Raw genomic sequence first — 18,822 nt, 5'->3', positions numbered from 1 at the left:
GCCCGGCCTTCCTTTTGTCTTTCTTTAGCGAAAGTAATTTTCTCTGTTGATATGATTTAGTTTCTTGCTTTTTATGTTTTTGTGTATTTGTTGTATGTGTTTTGCTTTGTGATGTTACCATGAGGCTTGCAAATACTATCTGATAACCCATTATTTTCAGCTGATAACAACTTAACACTGTTTAACAAACAAATAAGCAAACAGAAAGGAAACTAATAAAAACTCTATACCTTAATTGTGTTCCCTCTACTTTTTAATTTTTGTTGTTTCTATTTATATCTTATTGTACTGTCTATGCCTTGAAAAGTTGTAGTTCTTGTTTTTAATGAGTTCATTATTTGGTCTTTCTACTAAGGATAAGAATAGTTTATATATCACAGTTACAGTGTTATAACTTTGTTTTTCTATGTGCTTACTATTACCAGTGAGTTTTGTAATGAGTGATTTCATTTTGCTCATTAATGTCCTTTTCTTTCTAACTAAAGAACTCCCTTTAACAATTCTTGTAGAACAGGTTTAGTGTTGATGAAACCCCTCAGCTTTGTTTGCCTGAGAAAGTCTTTATTTCTCCTTCATGCTTGAAGGATATTTTCACTGGCTACACTATTCTAAGGTAACGTTTTATTCCTTCAGCACTTTAAATAAGTCATGCCATGCTCTCCTGGCCTGTAATGTTTCCACTGAAAAGTCTGCTGCCAGATGTACTAGAGCTCTGTTGTATGTTATTTGTTTTTCTTCTCTTGTTGCTTTTAGAATCCTTTCTGTATCTTTGATCTTTGGAAGTTTGTTTATTAAATTATTTGAAGCAGTCTTCTTTAGGCTAAATTTTCTTGGTGTTCTAGAACCTCTTATACTTTGATATTGGTATCTTTCTCTAGGTTTGGGAAATTCTCCGTTATTATCCCTTTGAATAAACTTTCTGCCTCTGTCTCTTTCTCTACCTCCTCTTTAAGGCCAATAACTCTTAGATTTGCCCCTTTGAGGCTATTTTCTAGATCCTGTGGGTAGGCTTTATTGTTCTTTATTCTTTTTTCTTTTGTCTCCTCTAATGGTATATTTTCAAATAGCCTGTCCTCAAGCTCACTATTTCTTTCTGCTGCTTGATCAATTATAGTACTAAAAGACTCTAATGCATTCTTCAGCATGCCAGTTGCATTTTCAGCTCCAGAATTTCTACTTGATTCTTTTTATTTCAATCTCTTTGTAAATTTATTTGATATAATTCTGAATTCTTTCTCTGTGTTATCTTGAATTTATTTGAATTTCCTCAAAACAGCTATTTTGAATTTTCTGTCTGAAGTGTCATATATTTATGTTTCTCTAGGATTAGCCCCTGGTGCCTTATTTAGTTCATTTGGCGAAGTCATGCTTCCCTGGAATGTCTTGATCCTTGCTGTTCATCTGTGCCTGAGCATTGAAGAATTAGGCATATATTGTAGTCTTCACTGTTTGGGCTTGTTTGTACCCATCCTTCTTGGAAAAGCTTTCCAGTTGTGTGAAAAGACTTGAGGGTTGTGATCTAAGCTGCATCTGCTTTAGGGAGCACTCTAAGGTCAGTTATGCTGTGGTTCTTGTAGGCTTGTACAGGTACCATGTTGATGGTCTTTGATAAGATCTGGGAGAATTATCTGGATTTCCAGGCAGAGACTCTTGTTCTCTTCCCTTACTTTTCCCCCAAAAAATGGAGTCTCTCTCTCTCTCTCTCTCTCTTCTCTCTCTCTCTCTCTCCTGAGCCACCTGATGCTGGAGGTGGAGTTATACAAGCACCCCTGTGGCCACCATCACTATGACTGTTTGGGTCAGACCTAAAGCCTGCAATGCACTTGGTCTCACCCAAGGCCTGCTGTAATCACTCCCTGACTACTGACTATGTTTGCTCAAGACCTTGGGGCTCTACAATAAGCAGGTGGCAAAGCCAGTTAGGCCTGTGTCCTTTTCATGGTGACGAGTTACCCCAGCCCTGAGCAGGTTCAGTGGTGCCATCTGGGAACTAGAGATTACAGTCAAAAATCTTGGAAGTCTACCTAGTGTTCTATTATACTGTAGTTGAGCTGACACTCAAGCTACAGAGGCAGTCCTTCCCACTCTTCCCTCCCCTTTTCCAAAGGCAGAGGAGCCTCACCCTGTTAGCACCACCACCACAGGCCCACAAGGAGTACTAAGACTACTGTGGATATTTCCTTAGGGTACAAGGGCTCTTCAGTCAACTTGTGGTGAGAGCTACCTGGCCTGGGACTCATCCTTCCTGGCAGTGAGCTCTCCCCTGGCCCAAGGCAGGTCCAGCAATGATTTTCAAGAGCTAAGTTTAGAATCAGGGACCCCTAGGAGCCTACTTGTTGCTCTACTGTACTGTGGCCGAGCTGGTACCTAAGATGTAAGATGAAGTCCCCTTTACTTTTCCCTCTGCTTTTGTCAAACAGAAGGAGTCTCACCCCATAACTACCACAGCCGGGAATGTGCTGAGTCTCACTTGAAGCCAGCAAATCTCAGAGGCTCACCCAAGGCTCTCAACATAGTACTTGGGTAGTGCTGCTGTTTATCCAGGACTCAGGGGCTCTTCAGTTAGCAGGTGATGAATCCTGTCAGGACTGGGTCCTTTCCTTCAAGGCAGCAGGGTCTCTTTTGGCCTAGGACATGTCTAGAAATGTCATCTGGGAGTAAGTCCTAGAAAGAGGGCTTCACAACTCCGACTGGTTCCCTCTCCTGTTGTGACTGAGCTGGTATTCAAACTGCAAGACAAAATCTTCAACACCCTTTCCTCTCCTCTCCTCAAGTGGAAGGAAGGTGTCTCTTTTGGAGCTGTGAATGTGCAGCCTGGGGTTAGGGGAGGGGTGATGCCAGCATTCCATTAAATGCCTGGTATCTCAGTAGGTTGCATCACCCTGTCCAGTGATTCTGAGCCCAGTTTAGCACTAGGACTTATGTAAAAGTTGCAGTTCTTGTGGCCTAGACTGCATTTCAATTTTATTTAGAGCCCCAGAGCACTTTAGCTTGTGGTGGTGATTGCAGGGATTGGCAATTTCCCTCTGGTTAAGGCTGATTTAAATGCTCCCTCTGTAGGTGGGCATCAGCTGAGTTTGGTCCAGTTTTCTTTTCTGATTTTTAGTCTTTATAAAGGTGTTTTCTAGTATAAGTAGTTGTTAAATTGGTGACCTTGTGGGGTTGCGGGGGGATGGTGGGGAGGTTGGGAAGGATGATCAGTAGAGACATTTATTCCACCATCTTGCTCCACTGTCTTATGATTCAACCCATTTCCTCATTGTTTATACCTCCTTCCCCCACTGGAATGACTCATGTTGTGGTTTAAATATTTCCATGTCATAAATTCAAAGGACATTTTAAATCCTCTTCTTTCTTGATTTCTTGACAGCTTTTGATACTGGTAACCACTTCCTCCCTGCAACAGTTCCCTTGCCTTCTGTGTCACCCTATTTTCCTGGTCCTACTTTGCTTCTTCTCAGACCCCTTGCTGGGTCATCTTCATCATCGTGATCATGATTAGGTGGTGTCTTTGAGGCATCTGTCTGAACACCCTTCTCTTAATCAAGGATCTCCTTCTAGGAGTTTCATCCATCACAAAATCCTGTTGTTACACTAAAGGAACAATGTCTGTCCCATCCACTCTCCTATTCTTGCTTTTGTTTGTTTGTTCTTTGTTTTGAGACAGGGTCTCACTCTATTGTCCAGGCTAGAGTGCAATGGTGTGATCACAACTCACTGCGGCCTCAACCTCCTGGGCCCAGGTTATTCTCCTACCTCAGCCTCCCAAGTGTCTGGGACCAGAGGCCTGTGCCACCATACCCAGCTAAGTTTCAAATTTTTTATAGAGATGGGGTCTCCCTATGTTGCCCAGGCTTGTCTCAAACTCCTGGGCTAAAGCAGTCCTCGCCATTCAGCCTCCCAAAGTGCTGAGATTACAGATATGAGCCACTGCACCCAGTGGCTTGTTTTATCCTTAACACTTACCAATGTGTGGCACAAAATTAGACACCTGATAAATGTGTGTTGAATGACTGACTGAATGAAAGGCTAGTACCCTTTCATTTATGACTTGCTTAGGATTATCTGATAAATTCTCAAGTTTTCAATCATCTTTGTGCCATCTACTTTTGACATATTTTTCTTTTACATTTCTTCTAGTCTTCTCCTTCATGTTTACTTTTTTCCTTTCATCTTTCGGACAATGGCATTCTCCATGTAATGCCACAGACTACTTTCCCTTAATTTTGTCTGAGTTTAGCTTTTAAAGTATATCCCTTCCAACCAAAACATTCATCTTCCTATTCTAACTATAGGAAAGCCTCCTTTTATAATAGGACTCTGTATTTTCAAGCCACAGTATTCCTTGATATCCATCCTTGAAGCCTATAAATGCTTTTAATTGCAGGCTTCCATTGCCCTTTTCACTTTTTCTTTTCTTTTTCTTTTTTTGAGAGAGAGTCTCACTCTGTTGCCAGGCTGGAGTGCAGTGGCCTGATCTCAGCTCACTGCAACCTCTGCCTCCCGGGTTCAAGCGATTCTTTGCCTCAGCGTCCCAAGTAGCTGGGACTACAGGCGTGGGCCACCACACCCAGCTAATTTTTGTATTTTTAGTAGAGATGGGGTTTCACCATGTTGGCCAGGCTGGTCTTGAACTCCTGACCTGTGATCTGCCTGCCTCGGCCTCCCAAAGTGCTGGGATTACAGGCGTGAGCCACTGCCCCTGGGTGACAGTATGTTTTCTGGTGGTAAGTATCCTATACCTGGGGCAGGCTCAACACTTTCTTCCCTTCCATTACATGTGGCTTCCAGTGTCTCAGGGCCCTTTCATTTGGGCAAAAGAAATGAGATCTTGCCTATACCTGAGGCAGAAACTACATTCTCCAATCCAGGTAGGGGCCACTTCCCTCTTTGTGGGAGTATCAAGTGCTTGTACAGCTATTAATGAAGTAGAACGTTGTTTTGCATTTTGGGTTTTCTTTTCATGTGGTTAGAGCCAATTGAGTAGGACGATGCTTAGCAGTGCAGGACCTGGGCATTTCTGGGTCTCTTGTTTAATATACTCAAAATAAGTATAAACTTTTACCACCAATCTCTAATAACACACTTGTTTCTTTAGGAACCCAGAATCATAATTTCAGAGCTTATGCCATAAGGGTTTTGCTCCTTGGCAGAATCTTTAAAATAAATAATAAAAAAGTCTCAATAAGTCTTCCAGTCTGTCTACCCCTAAACAGAACAGGATCATTTCCTGCATTAGGTTCAGCTAATGTTTTATCTGATTTAATTTTTAATATTTTGGATGATGACTTTCGCAATTTCCCTGAGGAGGCCCTTTCATAATTTAATATTTATCTTCCAGACAGGGAGTGTTTCCAGTAATCAATCTAAATTTAAAAATTTTATTTTGTTCTCTTAGAGATTAAATATTTCCTCTCTGTGAAAAGTTAAAATTTTCAAATATGGTATTAATATACCAAACAATTCCCCAGTATGCTATCTATTTCTTTAGTCTCTTCAAAGAAAGTAATAGTCCTAACCATTTGTTGTTGTTCTTCAGAGATGGGAGGGTCTCATGATTTTGTCCAGGCTGGTCTTGAATCTTCAGGCTCAAGCTCAAGCAATCTCCTAACCTGGGGTTCCTGAGTATCTGAGATTGCAGGTGGGAACCACCATGCTTGTTCCTAGCCATTTATTTTTATTGCTTTTCTGAATACAGATCATTTTATCCTATCATTTATTATCTATATGAACGAAATTTTCTACTTGTGATCTCCTTTTGAAAAGAAAAAACTGGCTATTTTTTTTTTTTTTTTTTTTTATTTTATTTCTGAGGCAAATTCTTGCTCTGTTGCCAGGCTAGAGTGCAATGGCGTGATCTCAGTCACTGCAACCTCTGCCTCTTGAGTTCAAGGGATTCTTCTGCCTCAGCCTCTGAGTAGCTGGGACTACAGGCGTGTGCCACCAGGTTCAGCTATTTTTGTATTTTTATTAGGGACGGGGTTTCACCATGTTGGCCAGTATGGCCTTGATCTCTTGACCTCGTGATCCACCCACCTTGGCCTCCCAAAGTGCTGGGATTACAGGCGTGAGCCACTGCGCCTGGCTAAAACTGGCTATTTTTTATGGTGTTTTTAATTTTCTTGTTGTTTTAACTTTTTATAATTGAAAATTTAAAATATTTACAAAAGCTGAAAAAATACTATTCAATGTGAACAATTATTAATATATGGCCAGTCTTTTAAAAATTATTTTAACTTTCTTTTTTTTGTTGTTATTTTTTGAGACAGAGTCTTGCTCTGTTGCCCAGGATGGAGGGCAGTGGCACAATTACAGCTCATTGTAGCCCCAACCTCCCTGAGCTCAAGTGATTCTACTGCCTCCGCCTCCTGAGTTGCTGAAACTACAGGCCCATGCCATCATGCCTGGTTGATTTTTGTACTTTCTGTAGAGGCAGGGTTTTGCCATGTTGCCCAGGCTAGTCTCGAACTTATGAGTTTAAGCAAGCCACCCACCTCGGCCTCCCAAAGTGCTGGGATCACAGGCGTGAGCCACCACGCCCAGCTAATAATCATTTTAACCATTTTTAATGTACATTTCAGTGGCATTAAGTACATTCACATTGTTGAGCCACCATCACCCGTCTCCATCTCTAGAGTCTTTCATCTTCCCAAACTGAAACTCTATTCTTTTAAACAGTAAGTCCTCATTCTCCCAACCCCAGTTCCAGTGGAAAGTAGAACCGCTATTTTATTTTTGGTTGCTATGAATTTGACTATTTTAGGTACTTTGTCTAAGTTCATTCTTGGTTTTTCAAAAGAAATAACACTTCCGAACTCTAACATGCGGTAATTTTAAATGACAAAAATAACAATAACCTTATTACAGCTGTATTGATTCAAGGATAATATGAGAAATATTAAACAACTGTCATGACAGGGGCACTGGGCAACTGGAATGAAGCCCAGCCCGGTCAGAGTGGATGATTGATGGGCCAGACTGGAGTGCACAGCTGCACGGCAACCCTTTATCTATTATATAACTCACCCTAATGTTGCTATTTGCTTTGTGGCATTTTTAGATATTTTCTTTTCATTTAATAGTTATGCAGACCCAGTGAAATTATAAATTCCTTAAAGTACATGGCGGGGAGAAACACAATATCTCTATATATGTATACGTACATCTCAAGGAGAATGCTGTCAGTGGCATGCCACAGAAAACTCCATTGAAGTCGTCCCATGGATGACAGAATTGAAAACCTGGCATAAAAAGCATTTCGATCTATAAATTCTAACAGGAGTTAGGAGTTAGAATTTGTGGTGATAAGCAAAAGAAACACATTTTTACAAAGACTCCTAAGAGATAGTAGCCTGGGGGGAAGTCAGAGTATAATTTTCAAATCGTGACTTTCATATAAATATATAGTGAACACATGTTAAAAATTTATTTAACTCATTAATAAGTAAAGCAGCAGAATGGTACAGTTGATCCAAAGAGAATCTAGAAAGCTGATATATAGGATTGGTGGGAAAAAAAAAGACTCCTCGAAAAGATGGCAAATTAGATATAAGACTGGTAAATGTCCTACAGGGTAATAAAACCATAACCTTTGAGGTTATCTTATTAACTAGACAAAAATCATTATCAGTTTTTCACAAGGTAATATTAAACTTTACAGAGTCCGGGCTCTAATCATCAGTAAATGATAAATCAAACAAGATTATATTTTCTAGAAAATCTAGTCTTAGGCAGGCTTGTTAGATAATGATCTGTTATGATATTGAAAGACCACACAGTACTGTTTTATTTGCATATTTTAGACTTAAAAAAAAAATGTATAGAAAACATGGCTCCTCTACTGAAAAAGGATGGCATTCTCCAGGTGTCAAGTCTATGCAGGGTTTCTTGGTTTTAGTTTTCAAAAAGTGCTTGATCACAATTCACAGAAATTGGAGTTGCATTGGGCTTCCGAAGTCATGTATTCCAACCTCCCACACAAGACAAAAATTCCTTTCATGTTCCTCACGGTCCTCTAGCTTTTGTTGGAACCAGACTTGGCAAATACATTTATCTGTATTCCAACAAACAGTTCTGATTGAGGCAAAAAAGAAAAAAAATTTGTGACATGCAAGAATAAAGAGAGTGGCAATGAAATGTATAATGCTGAATATCTACCTTTTGTTCAACACTGTACACATGGTCTTCAGAGCAATCTGGGAGATTGGTTTTAAAATCCCATTTGACATACGAAGAAACTAAGGCACAGAGTGACTGAATAACTTGCCCCAGGTGACCTAGTTAAAAATGATTGGAGTTGAGACTCACACCAAAGAGAATTCAATTCCAGAGCCAACCTTCTTTTTCACTACATCTGCTACCATCTTCCAATGGGAAACGGAAATGACCGTGGACCTGACTGCCTTTCTTCCATGCTTTAGTTTTCCTTGAAGTTACTCATCAGCCATAGTTGTGAAATGTTAAAAGGAGTCCTGGGTTGGATTCAGTTATGCTCTTGTAGGACCCTTAACAACTTGAAAGGAGCCTGGAAGATTGACAGAAGGGTTTCCTGGGGAATCAATTCAGAATAACTCTGTTCTAGCTATTTGGCCTCCCTGAACTTCTGTTTTCTTATTTGAAAAATGGAGATCATTATACCTGCTTTTCAAGATTGTTGTGATTGAATGAGAAATTCTGTAAAGACACTTAAAGTGTAGGACACTTAGTAGGTGCTCAGGGGAAAGAATGGATTATTATTATCTTTTATCATAAAAGAAAGAAAGAAAGAAAGAAAACATGGCTCCTCAAATTTCCCCTTTCATTACTGAAGACACATCGACTTGGGGGAAAATTCTTCCTACAAGAATGAAGTCCTTATAGCTTGGGAGAAGACCTGAATGGAGGCTTGTCAATTTTTTTGTACCTCTAATCATGTTGCCCAGAAACTCCAGCATTAGATAGTTACAAAATCGAACCTTAGACAGTTATATTATTTGCCTTTAACGAGTCACGGTATCTAGATCTAACATTCAGGTATGAGATATAAATTCTTGCTATGCTACCAGTGCCACGGAAATTCTGCAAAAACAGTACTACAAACACCCATGTATCCTTGGCTTAGGTCCACTAATTGTTAACATTTTATAAATGTGTTTGATCTCTTTTTTCACACTCCCATAAATATGTTTTCCTGAATCATTTGAAAATTAGAGTATATATCATGAAATCACTTCTAAATGCTATAGTGTGTACTAAAAACAAGGACTTTGTAGTGGATACTACAAAACTCTACCCAGATCCCCATTCAGGAATGAAGAGCTCATTGCCCCATATTTTTTGGAGTACCAGCAGACGGCCCCTAGCTTCTCTGGAAATTGTCTTGGCTGAAGAGACCCTAAGCCTAAGGTCACAACCCGCCTCCCTATCAGGGCCATCTACATCCGATGACTGATTGATGTGCAGCTCTAGGGCCTGGATTGCTTTCTTACTCCGGAGACCTGAAGGGCCAGCCCACCTTCAGCTCCCCAAACGCGCCAGCTGAGGCCTTTCTTGAGTCTGCGTTGCAAACTTTCTTTTTGCCCAATTCTGCCTGGCTTTCTTCCAGTCTCTTTCACAGGGGTTGATCCCAAGAGTACTTCTTCATAAAATTCCTGCACAACAATCTCCATTTTACAGTCTGCTTCTCAGGAATCCCACCTGCGCATTTGGTGCCAGGAGGAGCTTGAAAGAGCTGAAACTATTATCGGTTTTAGTGAGTTATTCCAGAATCTTAGCATCACGACGATTTAAAAGATTTTCTCATGTTAGACACAAAACTCTCCTGTTTCAACAGACCCCAAGATATATTAAATGAAAAAAGCAACATACAGAATGCTGCATATCATGAGCATCCATTTTCGAAAAAACAAAATGGAGAAATACATTTACATATATGCTTACATTTTAATAGAATATCTTTGTAAGGATGTAAAAGAAACATGAGACAGAGGTTGCCTCTGGAAAAGAAGGGGCTTGGGAATAGAGGAAATAGAGGACTTATTTTTCCTTGTAAGCCCTTCAATAATATTCTAATTTCTATCATGCATTGTAAGCCCTTCAATAATATTCTAATTCCTATCATGCATTGTATTACTGCTTTTTTTTTTTAAGGAATGGAGGAAACACAATAAAACAAAATGATAGTGATTGTTAATTCTGGGTGGTAGAAATCTAGGTTTTGTTATATTTTGTGTAGTTTTTAAAATTAAAATTCCAAAAACCAAAAGGCTATGAAAGAAAAAAATCTTTAAGAGGTAGGGCCTTGCTCTGCTACCCAGGCTGAGTACAGTGATGCAATCACAGCCCACTGCTGCCTCAAGCTCCTGGGCTCAAGCAATACTCCTGCCTCAGTCTCCCAAGAAGCTAGATCTACAGGTGTGCACCACCATGCCTGGCTAATTTTTAATTTTTTTTTAGTAGAAACAGGGATTTGCTACATTGCTCAGGCTGGTCTCAAGTGATCCTCCCATCTTGGCTTCCCAAAGTGCTGGGATTACAGCCATAAGCCACCAAGGCCAGCCCCATGTTTAAACTTATTTTTTCTTGTGAATGAACAGCCCATCCTACTTATTAAAACACTGAATTTATTTGAAAATAGTAATCAGATAATTTCTTAGCCTTTTCTTCTATAAGCTTATAGAATGAGGATCAAATCAATAGATAATAAAGTATTGCAACAAAAGTTTTAAGTACCTTAACTCCTTAATTTAAAGCAATAATTTAACTATTGATTTGATCATCTTTGTCATTTTTTTAAGAACCTTAAGCACATTCATTATATAATTTTTTGGAGTACTTTTAGGTTCACAGGATAATTTACAGGAAGATACCCCATATGCCCTCTGCCTCCACATATGCATATAGATTCCCCAATTAGCAACATCCCCCACCAGAGTGCTACTTTTGCTACAATTGATGAACCTACACTGATAGACCATTATCACCCAATGTTCATAGTTTACATTAGGGTTCACTCTTGGTGTTATATATTCTATGGGTTTTGACAGATATATAATGACTTCTATCCACCATGATATGATCATCGAGGGTATTTTCACTGCCCTAAAAATCCTCTGTGTTCTGCCTGTTCATTCCTCCCTCCCAGCTTCTCTCCACTAACCCTTGGCAACCACTAATTGTGTTTTTTGTTTGAGACAGAGTTTCGCTCTTGTTGCCCAGGCTGGAGTGCAATGGTACGATCTTGACTCACTGCAATCTCCGCCTCCTGGGTTGAAGCAATTCTCCTGCCTCAGCCTCCCAAGTAGCTGGGATCACAGGCATGTGCTACCATGCCCAGCTAATTTTGTATTTTTAGTAGAGACAGGCTTCTCCATGTTGGTCAGGCTGGTCTTGAACTCCTGACCTCAGGTGATCTGCCTGCCTCGGCCTCCCAAAGTGCTGGGATTACAGGCGTGAGCCACTGTGCCTGCCTGATCTTTTTATTTTCTCCATAGTTTTGCCTTTTCCAGAATGTCATACAGTTGAAATCATAATATGTAGCCTTTTCAGATTAGCTTCTTGCAGTTAGTAATATGCATTTAAATTTCTTCTATGTCTTTTTTTTCTTTTCTTTTTTGAGATGGGGTCTCACTCTGTTACCCAGGCTGGCGTACAGTGGTGCAGTCTTGGTTCACTGCGGCCTTGAACTCCTGGACTCAAGCAATCCTACCACTTTAGACTCCTGAGTAGCTGGGACTACAGGTGTGCACCACTACAGCTGGCTAACTTTTAAAATTATTTGTAGAGATGAGGTCTCGCTGTGTTGCCCAGGGTGGTCTCAAACTCCTAGGTTCAAGCAATCTCCTTGCCTCAGCCTCCCAAAGTGCTGGGATTACAGGCATCAGTCACCATGCCTGACTTCTGTGTATTTTCACAGCATGATAGCTCATTTCTTTTTCCATGCTAAATAATATGCCATTGTCTGGATATACCAAAATGTATTTATCTAGTCACCTACTGAAGGCCATCTTGGATGCTTCCAAGCTTTGGCAATTATGAGTAAAGGTACTATAAACAACCATGTTCAGGTTTTTATGTAGACGTAGTTTTCAACTCCCTTGGGTAAGTAACAAGGAGCTTGATTGTTGGATTGCATGGTAAGAACATGTTTGGTTTGGTGAGACACCATCAAACTTCTTCCAAAGTGACCATTTTGCATTCCTATGAGCAGTGAATGAGAGTCTCTGTTGCTTCACACACTATATCATTCCAAAGTACAATGATCAAAGCCAGATATAATGCTGTCTACCAGAACTCTAAATAATGCCAAGGACAGAGCTGATTTTTTATTAATTGCCCACCTTGCAGGATCATGTTCAGCTAACGCTCAGTAACATTTTTATTTAATGTGAGCATAATCTGAAATTTTGATTAATCTGTTGGGATTTTCTTGACTAAGAAAGTAAATAAAGTCTTCAAAACCATAGGCCTACTCTTAGCTTATTGCACAAAGCAAATCAAAGTACATCCTCTGTGTGGGCAGGCAGAGGCACATGGAGAGAAAGTGCTGAGACAGGTAGGCACATTCCTTTTTCAGAACTCACCATCACATCAGCCAGACCTCCTCTCAGGGCAAAAAGCTGAGAGTGGAGGAGAGCTGTTATAGGGAGTAAATATATTAATATAGTAAAATTTAATAAATATTAAATTATGTTCTATTATATATATTATAGTATATATTATTTTTATATAATAGTTATATGTTATGTTGCATATTCTATAATTAAATATATTAAATTACAGTATGATAAATTGTGTTAATAAAATCAAATTGTATTAGTATAAATGTATAATTATTAATGTATTAACACATACATTTATATTAATTACTAATATATTAAATGAATTAATACAGAGAAAGCATTTAAAAGACAGCTAGAAATTGGGTATGGTGGCTCACACTTGTAATTCCAACACTTTGGGAAGCTGAGGTGGGAAGATTACTTGAGCTTAGGAGTCTGAGACCATCCTGGGCAACATAGGGAGACCCTTATCTCTACAAAAAATTTAAAAATTACCTGGGCATGGTGGTGCATGCCTGTAGTCCCAGCCCCTCAGGAGGCTGAGGTGGGAGGATCGCTGGAGCCCAGGAGATGGAGGCTGAAGTGACAGCTGTGATCATGCCACTGCTCTCCAACTTGGGCAATAGGGTGAGACCCTGTCTCAAAAAAAAAAAGTAGAAAAATTTTCATCCACCAAAGCAATTTCTAGATGGATTCAGGCGATGTAAAAAAAAAAAAAAAAAAAAAGGAGAGTGAGAGGTAGGCATGTAGTATGTGTTCAATAAATGTTGGCTATTATTTTTGTATCTTTAACACTTAATGATATGGTTTGGCTCAATTGAAATCTCATCTTGAATTGTAGTCCCATAAATCAATGAGTTATGAGAGGGACTTGGTGGGAGATAATTGAATCACAGGAACTGTTTCTCCCATACTGTTCTGTGGTAGTAAATAAGTCTCACAAGATCTGATGGCTTTATCAGGGGTTTCTGCTTCTGCTTCTCTCTCATTCTCTCTTGCTGCCACCATGTAAGAAGTGCCTTTCACCGTCTGCCATGATTGTGAGGTCTCCCTAGCCACATGGAACTATGAATCTATTAAACTTATTTTTCTCCCCAGTCTTGGGTATGTCTTTATCAGCAGCATGAAAACGGATGAATAAACTTAGCATTGTGTAGCCATCTATTTAACTATTTATTTGCTAGGAGTAGATTCTTATTCCCTCCTCTGGTTTCTGTGAGAAAGGATTTTCCCAAAAAATTCGGCCTCTTTTGGTGCCTCTTATTCCTCCCTATGGAGATGGAGTGGGCCACTCGGCTAGTGAATAAGGGAAAGGATCTTGAGGCTGGTGGTGGTAGGGGCATAGCCTGGCCCCACTGTCTTCTCCTCCCTTGGACACATATTCTATTCTTCCTCTTGGGGGTGACTTTCACGGGAGCCCGTCCAGTGGGCATGTGTGTAGAATTTCTAGCACAGTGGAGACTGGGCAAATGAGGCTGCCTGATTTGGGGTTTTTATTGGGGATACCAATGTTGCTGCACATCTAAGCCTCATTTTTCAAAAACTGTGTTGATTGTAAAACTGATACTTTGATCTCCATCTGATTCCTTCTGCCATATCTTACCTCTCAACTGATTCTAAACCCAGTCAGAGCAAAGGGAAGTCTTACTTATGGGTCCCCTACCTCAAGCCTGAACATCATTTAACAAAACTTTTTATGGTCAGTGTTGAGGAAAAGACAGTTGAGACCTGAAGCACGAAGCAGAGTAAATGCTGAGAAGAAAATACAGTAAGAATTTCCAGGTTGAAGGAGGAAGGCCCTGTGGTAGGGAGACATGCAGATCTGAGAACTTGAAGGCAGGGTGGGGAGCTGGATGGAGAGAGGGAGGAGGATATATGTCCAGTGTGGGCTGATGTAGGCAGGCAGGGGCCACATTTATCCTAAGGGCAGTGGAAAAGCCATTGGAGAACTTTACATTGTGAATGATCACTTTGGCAGTTCTGAAGGAGACCAAAATGAATGTGGGTAGACAAGAGTCAAACCTAGAGGATTTATGATCACTGTGTGGCTTAAAGTGACAGCAGTAGAGGTGAAGAGGACAGATTTGAGAGATATTTAGAAAGCAAACTGATCCAAACTTTGTGATGGATTGGATGTGGGCAATAAGAGAGATGAAAATGTCACAGTAAGTCCTGGGTTTTCAGCTTGTATAACTGAGTGAATGGGAGGCACCACTCATTGATACCAGGAGCAAAGAAAGACCAGGCGTTGAGAGAGAAAGAACATGCGTTCAGTTTGGATATGTTGAGTCTGTGGTGCATTTGAAATGTCCAAGTGGAGGTATATATATGACATATATATGGTAATATAGCTCTCATGTTACTATAGTGTATACTGTTTTATATATATATATATATACATACACACACACATACTAATTACATTCTATTTTTACACTACATATATTATACAGTGTAAATTAAACACCAGGATGTAGTGAGATGATTTCACGAGAAAGCGAAGCTAGATGGAGATGAGAAGGTGACCTAAGACAGAGTCATGGAATTCTCTAACAAATAGAGGCCAGATAGGGAAGAGTAACCCAGAAAACAGACTAAATAGAAGCAGCCAGAGATATGAGAAGAAAAGGAGAGTGTGAAAGGCAAAGCCAAGGATGTTTCCAGAGAACGTCTGTTGTACTCAGTGGATATCTAACAAATGGGTCTGCATTAGCCATCCTAATCCTTATCCCTTTTTATCCAGGTTCTCAGAAGTTGCTTTAGTTTTTGCTTCCTACCTGTTTTAGTCTGTTCAGACTGCTATAACAAGATCCCTTAGACTGGGGAATTTACAAACTACAGAAATGTATTGCTCACAGTTCTGGAGGCTGGGAAGTCCAGGATCAAGGTGCCAGCAGATTTGGTGTCTGTTTGAGGACCCATTTGTCATAGAGGGTGCGTTCTTGTTGTGTCCTCCACATGACAGAAGGGACAAACAGTCTCCCTTGGGCCTCTTTTATAAGGGCACTAATCCCATTTGAGGAGGCAGAGCCCTCATGACCTTATCACCTCCCAAAAGCCCCACCTCTTAGTACTATCACATTGAGGATTAAGTTTCAACATGTGGATTTGGGGATGACACAAACATTGAGGCCACAGCACTACCTGTGCTACAAAATAACTTGCCTCACATTCTGTGTGCTCAGTGCTCACTAATGACAACTCTATCCAAATATCCTGGAAGTATTTAGCATTACTTCCTCCACTTTGGGAAAGAAAATGAACTTCTGAGGCTTGCAAGCAGGGCTTCTCACGGGCAAATAATAAGTGGAAAGCAATGCAAGCTCCAAAGCTCAGGAAACCTGGTGGGCGGCACAAGTTGGCAGGCTAGAAATGGTAAAAGAAAATGATTTGCAAATAATTTTTTTTTGCATTTACGGGTCTGAATTTTGTGAGCTGATGCAGCCTTGATGTAATTTGGATCTGTGTCCCCAACCAAATCTCATGTTGAATTGTAATCCCCAATGTTGGAGGTGGGGCCTGGTGGGAGGTTATTGGATCATGGGGGTGGATTTCTTATGAATGGTTTAGCACCTTCTCCTTGGTGCTGTTCTCATGATAGTGAATGAGTGAGTCCTCGAAAGATCTGGTTAAGTGTGTAGCACCTCCCCCTGGCCTTGCTCCTACCCCTGCCATGTAAGATGTGCCTGCTTCCCCTTCATCTGCTGCCATCATTGTGTGTTTCCTAAGGCCTCTCCAGATGCCAATGAGATCAAGCATCATGCCTCCTTCACAGCCCGTGGAACTGTGAGCCAATTAAACCTCTTTTCTCTTTTTTTTTGAGACAGGATCTTGCTCTGTCACCCAAGGCAGTGGCGCAATCTTGGCTCATTGCAACCTCCTCCTCTAGGGTTCAAGTGATTCTCCTGCCTCAGCCTCTCAAATAGCTGGGACTATAGGCATGCACCACCACGCCTGGCTACTAAATCTCTTTTCTTTATACATTACTTATTCTCAGGTATTTCTTTATAGCAATGCTAGAATGGATTAATACATGTCCCAAATGCTATAATAATTACAACTCTGAGTACTTACTCACTGTGGATTTCCCATTACCAACAGTTTATAATTCAGAACAACAGGGTGTCTTCATTTGAGGGAAGACATGTAACATGAGGCGTTGTTATGGTGTGACAGGGGCCTGGAGTGACACGCAGGTAGAGCGACACCTACTCAACTTTCTCAGTATGGCTGGATGACACTTGTGAGAATATTCTCACAAGTGTCATCCAGCCATACTGAGCCCTGCTTTCTCCCTTTTGCTTATTCTTGGTTTAAGGCTTTTTAGGGGTGGAAAAAGTATCTGCCATCAATACTCTCTTTCTTATTTATTTGTAGTTATTAGAACAAGAACTGAAAAAACCGGGTGGCACGGGCAGTTGTAAACTTCCTGAGTTTTGGAACTTTTGTTTTGTTCACTGCTGTAACCACAATGCCTTGTATGGCATTGTGGACTCAGTAAGTATGTATTCTGTAAATAAATGAATAAATAAAGGATACTCTTCAACAATTGTATAAATAGGGAAATATGCTATCAACTAAAACAGAACCACTGAAATTGAGCCCCCTGCCAATTTCAGTGGTTCTGTGATGAAATGAACCATTGAAAAGTGAACGTGAATGAAGAGCTTGCTACAGCCAGTTGGATCGTTGCCATTCTGCTTGCTGTGCAAATGACAGAGCTTGATTAGATTGACTCCACAGTTGATGTCACACATATTAATAAGGCAGCAAACCACAGAGGGGGACAACTAGCACAGGCTTTGCACTCAGGAGACATTCAGCAAATTTTACTTTTTTTTTTACTTTTTCTCTTTTTAGAGACAGGATCTCACTCTGTCGCCTGGGCTGGAGTACAGTGGCATGATCATAGCTCACCACAGACTAGAATTCCTGGGCTCCACTGATCCTCTGGCTTCAGCCTCTCTAGTAGTCGGGACTGCAGAAGTCTGCCATTGGCTAATTTTTTTTTTTTTTAAGAGACAGGGTCTTGCTATATTGCCCAGAGTGGTCTCAAACTTTTCACCTCAAGTGGTTCTCCTGCCTCAGCCTGCCAAAATGCTGGGATTACAGGTGTGAACCACCACATTTGACCCTCAGTTTTGGCTCACTGATGACTATTTGGACCTTTACCAAAGTACTTAAATCTACAATGCCTGATATTTTACCTTCTGGAATATATCACGAATTAGTTAAGGTCACTGCAGTGCTGCCTTACTTGCAGCAGCTTCTGAGGACTAATATATCCTTGAAAACCTGGAAAAAGGCCAGCTTAATGTCTTACTGAATGAAGGATGAAAGGGATAACCTTGAAAATTATTAAGCTTGCAGCAATACCTTGAAAAGTAGTGCAGTAAATCAGCAGATAGCAATTTAGAAATGCTGAGAAGTGAACAAAGCATAAGGCATGGCTTTGTAATAAATGATCCTTGTCTGACTTATCCAATTTCCTTCTGGGCAGATGCTTAAGACTGGTTGAAGGAAAGGGAGCAGTAAATCAAACAATTTTTTAAACCTATCAAGAATGTTCATTTTGTCTTGTATAGCAATTTTAAATGAGAAAAACATATTCTAGGCAGAAATATTGGTAGGAGAATTAAATTCTAAGAAAAATTATTGTCAACTGCCTAGAAATGTGTTTCCAAGGGATTTCAAAAGAATTGTGTTTTACTGACTCTACCTTCAATTATGCAAAACATATTCATTGAAAACTGACTTTTTTGCAGGTACTATTTTAGATGCTGGAGACATAACACTGAACGAAGGCATAACACTGAAGAAAACAGATTAAAATTCTTGCTCCCACGAAGCTTACATTCTAGAGGGAGACTGGAAAACATATACGATATATTAGATAATGTTAACTGTGTAGGAGGGGAAAAAGTAGGCAGGTAAGTGAGATAGAAGGCGTAGGGACAAGGATGGGCGTGGTGACTCACGCCTGTAATCTCAGCGCTTTGGGAGGCAGAGGTGGGTGGATTACTTGAGGCCAGGAGTTCAACACTAGCCTGGCCAACATGATGAAACCCCATCTCTACTAAAAATGCAGAAATTAGCTGGGTCTGGTGGCAGGCGCCTATAATCCTAGCTACTTGTGAGGCAGAGGCACAAGAATTGCTTGAGCTGGGGAGGTGGAGGTTGCAGTGAGCTGAGATCACACCACTGCACAGTAGTCTGGGTGACAGAGTAAGACTCTGTCTCAAAGAAAGAAAGAAAGAAAGAAAGAAAGAAAGAAAGAAAGAAA

General features: G+C 40.4%; 1 protein-coding gene across 2 annotated transcripts in view; it reads right to left on the bottom strand.

Moving 5' to 3' along the window:
- FERMT2 (fermitin family member 2) overlaps window positions 1-18,822 on the bottom strand; it is a 140,454-nt gene that overhangs the window by 105,886 nt on the left and 15,746 nt on the right. Inside the window, exon 1 of one of the 2 annotated variants that reach the window (XM_037732768.1) lies at window positions 16,618-16,764. The exons of the other annotated variant lie outside the window; for it this stretch is intronic. The gene's annotated coding sequence lies outside the window, so the exon portion shown is untranslated. Of the gene's footprint in view, window positions 1-16,617; window positions 16,765-18,822 lie in introns of those variants that run through there. 2 annotated transcript variants of the gene reach the window in all.

The sequence above is a fragment of the Cebus imitator genome, unplaced genomic scaffold, assembly GCF_001604975.1.
Source record: "Cebus imitator isolate Cc_AM_T3 unplaced genomic scaffold, Cebus_imitator-1.0 Scaffold472, whole genome shotgun sequence".
NCBI classification, from domain to species: Eukaryota; Metazoa; Chordata; class Mammalia; order Primates; family Cebidae; genus Cebus; species Cebus imitator.
This window is presented reverse-complemented; position numbering and strand designations above follow the sequence as displayed.